Here is a 6,625-nt window from a genome sequence, read left to right as displayed (position 1 = left end):
AGGCGGCAAAGGGGTCGCGCGGGGCAAAGGGGCCGGGGTTCGGGCCGCAGCTCCAGGGGCTCGCGGGCTCGGCCCGCCCCTGGGCGCTGAGGTTTTTCTGGCCCCAAATCGGCGCTTTTTGCCGCCAGAGTATCAGCGGCTGCTCTCTTGGGGCGGAACCCCGCGCGTGCCCTCGCCGGTGTCCGTTTTCCGGCGTCTCCGCAAACCCGCGCCCTCGCTATGGTGTCTCAGAGCTCCGCACCGCGCGCCGCAGCAGCACCCGCCCACGGTGGAAGCACAGCCGGCTGCCACACACGGTCTCCCGGCGGGTGCTGCCGCTGCCCAAAGGCGGGGTGAGTGTGCCAAGCGGGCAACAGGCGCCATGGCCAGACCGGTGCTCAGCCTCTGAGAAGCCGCGGAGTCTGCAATAAGCGTCTCCATCTTGGAGTAGCTGGGGGTGCTGCGGCAGGGCTGTGAGTTTCCTGCACGTTCCCAAAACCTGATCAGGGTAGTGGTGCGCACCCCACAACGCACCCCACACCTCGAGCTGGTGAGGGGGGCACTCCCAGTGGGGTTGGAAGTCTTGTTTCAAGACTAGGATAACACTTAGCCCCCCAACTGCTATGGTGAGCCCTGGGGCCTGCACCAGCCCTTCCTTTGAGGGGCGCCTTGTCAGATGTGGAACCCTGTGCCCACAAGGCGGGCTCAAGCAAAAACGGACTTGTAGGGAAAATGCCTCCGGCCTGAGGCTGCTGCTGGGTCAGACCTTGCGCCAACACCCTTGTTGGTGGCTGCTCCCCATGCTGTGAATGTGGAGCACTGGGGCTGGGAGGAGGCGGGTGTCCTGGCGGGTGCATGTTTTCTGGGGCTATGCCTCTGTGTGCTCCAGGGCCCTCAGCCCCTGCCTGTGGCCTCTACTGTGTGCCCCAATGGCTCAGGACTTGCTCCTCTTCTGTGCTCCTGTTTGCTTGTCTACAGGGCCTGGCCCCCAGTGTGCCTCGCTGTTCTGATGCCCTGAAAGGAGCAGCGGGTGCTGCCCTGGCCTTGTGTCCCTGTGGCCCTGCCTGCTGTGGTGCTGGCCTCAGACCAAGTTGGGGTTGATGGAGTGTCCACAGCTGCACACCTCAGTGGTGTGGCTCCTCAGGGAGCTTGCCCTCCCCTCCTGGAGGGTCAGTCATACAGTTGCCAATGTCATGAGCTGACCCCCCTGTGCATATACAGCCTCAGAGTTGGGCCCTCCGGGCCTCTGTGGCCTTTCTTGTCTTGGTCTTCTCTGGCCATACTCTGTGCTGCCCTGGCCACTACCTGGCTCTTGGCTTACACTGTGCCAGGGTCTCTGGGCTCCCTCCCAAGGCAACTAGCCACCTGGGATGCAATGAAGAGGGCCCTTGTGTTCTACAACTGATGTTCACCGAGCACTCAAGCTGTAGGGGGACCTGAGGTAAGTCTTGTGCTTGGGGTCAGTCTTTTTGGCCCTCAGGCTGTGGGTACCTGTGGCTGCTAGCTGGGCAGCTCATGGTTGGTGTGGCTGCTGGATACACCCTCAGTGGGGTGTCATGCTACCTGGAGCCCTCACTTTGGAAAGAGCCAGTGTGTTGAGCCACCTGGACCCATGGGGCTGTTTTTGGGCTAGAGGGCAGCCTTTGTGTGGTGCTGCTGGAGCAGGAGATGCCAGAGAAAGGAGGAGCCCCATGTTGCCAGCTCCAGTGTGCAAGAGAGGCCTGTGGGGGCAGCTGGTGCTGGTGGGGCTCCAGGAGTGCCTGCCTGTGGGCAGTGCCCAGGCCACCACAGCCCCATGGGGGCTATAGTGTCACAGTAGATCCAGCAAAGGTGGTAACTGGAGGTCCATGGGGGCCTGGGGTTGGCTGAACCTGTGTTGCCTGCAAGTGTCAGAGGCCTGGAGTTCTGGGTGGTGGCCAGCAGCACCCATCTCCCACATGGTACTGCTTGCCCCAGGAGCTGGGGCCCTTAGGGTCCTGTGTGGCTGGTTGTAGAGTGGAGCCCTCCACTGGGCCCTATAGGGGAGGTGCCCCTGGTGGGCAGGTGGAAATCCAGCTCATGGTGACTGAGTGTTGTGTTGCCTGATGGGTCACTGCCCCCATCACTGAGGTTTGCAGCCTCCCTGAGTTTGGGTGGGCAGTGGGGGTGCTTGAACTGCCAAAGGCTCTTGTCCAAGCAGTTGGCTGTGCGCTGAGCCCTGCCTTGTGTGCATGGGTCAGTGCTGCTGTCACATAGTGGGGGCTGTTAGGTAAAGAGGAAGAGAAAGCTCTGAGCCCCCAGATGGCTGTTCCTCTTCCCTGATGCACATCAAGTGCTGGCTGAGCCCTGTATACAAGGCCCCTGGGGTGGCATCTTGCCCCCTGTGAGTGCTGCAGCCTGGACATGGGATTCCGGCTCTCAAGACAGTGGAGGGCCATGACAGGCAATGCCCCAGAGGTGCTGGGGCAGCTTCAGGCTCCAGCTGCCTTTAGAGGCTGGCCAACCATGGGGGTGGCTGTGGGAGCCCTTGCTTGTGCCTGCAGGGCTGGTGTTGCTGAAGCCTCCACGAGAGGGCACCTGGAGTCATGGAGGGCTGATGCCAGGGCTTGGCCCCATCCAGCTCAGTGGCTCTGTCCCCTGGTGCTGTGTGCCCCAGGGTTGTGCTGCCCTTACTGGACTGCCCCTGGAAGAGTGTTTAGCTTCAGCCCCATTGCAGTGGTGGCAGGGGTGCCTTGCCCATGTTGAGGGGGGCTGGGGGCCATGGCCATGGTCTGTCAGTGGTGAGCTCTGAGGGGTGGTGGCTCCTCTCTGCAGGCCCTTGCATCTCCTATGGCACCTTAGAAAGTGCCCTTTTTACTTGCTATGATAACCCTAACCCCAAGCAATGGTGTGGGCTGGGCTGACTCTGCTATGCCTGTGTGCTCCCTGTGGGGGTTGCCTCTGCTCATCAGTGGGGTGAGACTGCCGGGGCAGATGGACTCCTGGCAAGTGGGGAACAAGCACCGCGGCAAGCGTGGTCCAGGTGGCTCTGAGAGGCCACGGGGGCTGTGGGTGAGTGCTTTGGTCTGGGAGCAGCACTGGGGGCGGGTGCTTACAGGGCAGCTCTCCATGTTGCCTGCAGGCTCCCCAAGACCTGGTTGCGGGTGCAGTGGGTTGTGCCTACACTGTGTCCCATATGTGGGGCCCCTGGTCAATACTAAGTGAGCCATGGGCTCCTGCCTGGAATAGAGCAAAGGGGCCTCATGTTCTCCTAAGCTGCTGGGACCTGAGCTGCAGCCCATACCACCACCCCTCTTAAGAGGGTGTGCTGTCTGCGGTGGCCCCTGTGGGGCTACATGGTGTTCTCAAGCACAAATGCAGGTGCAGAACTGGCTCCCCTGAGCCCCGAGCTGTGGTGAGGCCAGGCCTCGTACCCAAGCCCATGGTTTGGGGGGCTGTTCCCTAGGCTGACTGAGGTGTAGCAGGGCTAGGAAGAGATGGGGGCTTGGGCTATCTGGGGTTGGAGGGGGGGGCTTCCATGCCTCTGAGCTCCTGCCTGTGGCCTCCGTGGCGTTGCCCCAGTGGCTTGGGGCCTGTTTTCCTCATGTGTTCCTGTTGAGGGGGCCTGACTCCCTAGGTTCCCCCTGTCCTGATGCCTCACTCCAAAGAGCAACATGTGGTTGCGGGTTGCTGCCTGTGCCTATGCTACCAGGGGGCTGTGGCTGTACCCCCTGTTGGCAAGGTGCCCCACCACACTTGGCAGGAGGTGGGCCCTGGACTTGTCTGTGTTATGGCCAAGGTGCATGTGTGCCTGTGCCGGGGACCAGCCTCCGACAAAACGTCTTGTCAGGGGTTCCTGAAAGGATGAGACGGCCTAGGCGAAAACGAAAGAACTGAAAACTTAAGGGCTGAGGGGAGGGAATGAATAGACACCGACACTTGGTGAGGTGTTAGTATCTTCTGCCGAGAGACCCAGCAGGTCTTTATTTATTCATTATTAGTAATAATAATAAGAAAATACATTATCAAGTGTAAAGCATAAACAATTAGTATATTATGTTTCCCATAGACTACTGGCCCCTACAGGTCTCAGCTAGATGGCAGCTCTCAAGGTTAACAGATAATAAACCAAACCTAACATTAAAGCTACTTATTTTTTCATTCAGACAATTATTTAAAACAGTGAATAACCGCCAGTGCATCCCTATCAGCTAAAGCCTAAGCATCAAAGGACTATTCTATTCACATGACCTTCAGCCGGAGACCAGCTGCAGTTCAGCTATCAGAACTTTTTCTACCTAGAAATTCCTTAACTCAAATAGCTTCATATTAAAAACTTTCCCAAGAAACTTCAAGAGAAAACAAAATAGAAGGACCTACTATGATTATTGTATTGTAATGCTTGTCAGGCATGCTCAATAAGTTGTCTTCCATTGTCAAGTAGGCCAAATCGTTTAATAATTAATTTCTAATTTTCCATGCCGTTTATTTGCAATATACTGATGCATATAATATAGTGCCTAATGTACCTTTTTGGGAAATTTTTTCTTATTTATGACCAAGAACAAAAAGTGAAGGAATGTTAGATCTTCAACCTCACGGTGTGAGGCACAAGGAATCTTCAGCCCCACGGTGTGAGGCCCTTTGGCTTCGGCCCCACAGTGTGAGGCCCTTTGGGCTTCACTGCTTGCCAGTGTCTTATCTGGCTGGGGCATCAAGGCCTCCTGCAGCATGCCTGGAGTGCTCTGGACCGCGGGCGGAGCCTGAGGTCTACGCTGGGACACCCGCTGCTCTTGTGAGTTGGCTGTTAAACCCTGGAGCCCCAGAAGCTGGGGGGTGGGTAACCTGCTCAGTGTGAGGGAAGCCTGTGCCCAGGTGCCCATGAGGAAACAAGGATCCACCCTGGTGCGTGAGTGCTTGCCTTCAGTCAGGCCCGCAGCCCACTCGCCCCTGGCAGGGCTGCTCGCTAGGAATGGCCCCATCCTCCTGCTGCAGCTCCGGGGTGCTTTGCCCCTTCCTTCCTGGATGGCAGGAGACGCCCCTGAGGGAGTGGGATGTGGGCGGCCGGAGTCCGGGGCACAGGTGGCTAGGTGTGTCGGTTCCTGGGGGAACCTACACGCGGCCGCTTGGGTCCCAGGAAGCGACACTGCGGGGCACAGCCAGACTGGGCACAGCCAGACTGGACGGGGCATGGCAGGGTTCAACGGGACGCGACGCGACAGGGCGGGGCAGGGTGCGGTGGGGAGCTACAGGACACGGGGGCAGGACGCCAAGACGGGACGGGAAGGGGCGGGGTGGGGTGGGACAGGACGCTATGCCACGCGGATACAGTGACCCTATTCAGATTTGTGTCCTTTCCCTTTAGATGCCCCTTTTTGTTGGAGTGACTGCACCCCAGGAGCACGATGGGGAGAGACCCCCCCATTTCAAACCTGCTTGTCTTCATTTCTCTAGCATAGCATTAAAAGGCCTTGGAATCCTAGTCAAGTGACATGAAGGGTCTCACTTTCACCATTTATTTGGGATTTCTTGCGTGAATCCCATATTCTCGGCAGAGCGACGCTCTATTTCCATGTCCAGTCACAGCTGCTGAGCTCAGAGAGCAAAAATTAGAAAAATAGACTCATCCTCGCAGGTTTTCCCCATTACCTTCATGGGCTTGGGACAGGGGCGGGCCAAAATAAGGCGTGCGCAGTGTCATAAGCCAACTTTGGGATGCTACAAATGGAAAATCACCCTCAAATGTCCATGTCACACACACACACACACACATGTCGTGATCCAGGCAGGCCGCAGCCAAGGCTTCCAGAAAGCTTGGGAAAGCGGTGGAGAGGCCACATTCCCACAGAGCCAAAAATCAAGAAAATGAGTTTTTGAGTCAATCCAGCCATTATGAGTTAGAAATAGGACGGTGTGACATAAAAACCTCGGGGCATCCAACTTCAGGAAGCTGCCGAGGCTGGTTCTACCACTGGATAATCTGTAGTCAGAGAACACAAAGGATTCAACCTCCACATTGACACGAGGAGTAGAAACACATTTTTTCAAACCCAAGAGCTAATCATGGGAAACATCGCAAAGCTGGAGGGAAATGGATATAAATCCATCCTGATGCTGTTTCTTTGGAGAAGCCAGAGTCAACTAATCCAACACTTACAAATCGACCAAAAAGGGAAGGGTAACATGGTAAAAATGAAGGCAAACATGGCAATGGCTGAGTGGGAGGATTTTCTAGCAACAAAATCCATCATGAGGATAAATAAAAAGCAACAGATACACGGCAGCCAAGAGTCAGCCCTCCCTGGCTCCAGGACGTGATCCCTCAACGGAGGCCTTTTTCCAAATGTCAAGGAACCGACTCTTTACAAGCAGATAAAAGGGTGAGTGAGTCCTCACATGACCCCGAATTCAACAGACAAGAGACTCCTCCGGAAACAAGAAGGGGGTTCAGTACCTGGAGAAATATCCTACGTCCCAAGGACACAGGTCAGGAAGCTACTAGCCCTGTCCACCCCCAGAGCTACCTCTGTCTACCTTCTGTGAGGTCCCGCTGCACCTCCAGCTGGGGCCACCGGGCGAATCCCTGCCCCCTCCTGCAGCAGGGTGGTCCCCAGGAAAGGGGGAGGTTCCCTGCCCCACCCAAGGGAGGGTGGAGCTGAGCAGGAAGAGAAGCTGCAGAAGAGACTAA

General features: G+C 57.0%; 1 long non-coding RNA gene across 1 annotated transcript; it reads left to right on the top strand.

Annotated features, from left to right (window-relative positions):
• The first annotated feature begins 476 nt into the window (after positions 1-476).
• On the top strand, positions 477-6,619 carry LOC129146509 (uncharacterized). The gene is made up of 3 exons (XR_008553358.1): positions 477-1,420; positions 4,501-4,732; positions 5,303-6,619. It is a non-coding gene; the product is annotated as an uncharacterized LOC129146509 (long non-coding RNA).
• Positions 6,620-6,625: the final 6 nt, after the last annotated feature.

This window comes from Talpa occidentalis, unplaced genomic scaffold (assembly GCF_014898055.3).
Source record: "Talpa occidentalis isolate TD23 unplaced genomic scaffold, MPIMG_talOcc4v2.1 talOcc4.2157, whole genome shotgun sequence".
NCBI classification, from domain to species: Eukaryota; Metazoa; Chordata; class Mammalia; order Eulipotyphla; family Talpidae; genus Talpa; species Talpa occidentalis.
Note: the sequence above shows the minus strand (reverse complement) of the source record. Positions and strands in the feature narration are given on the sequence as shown.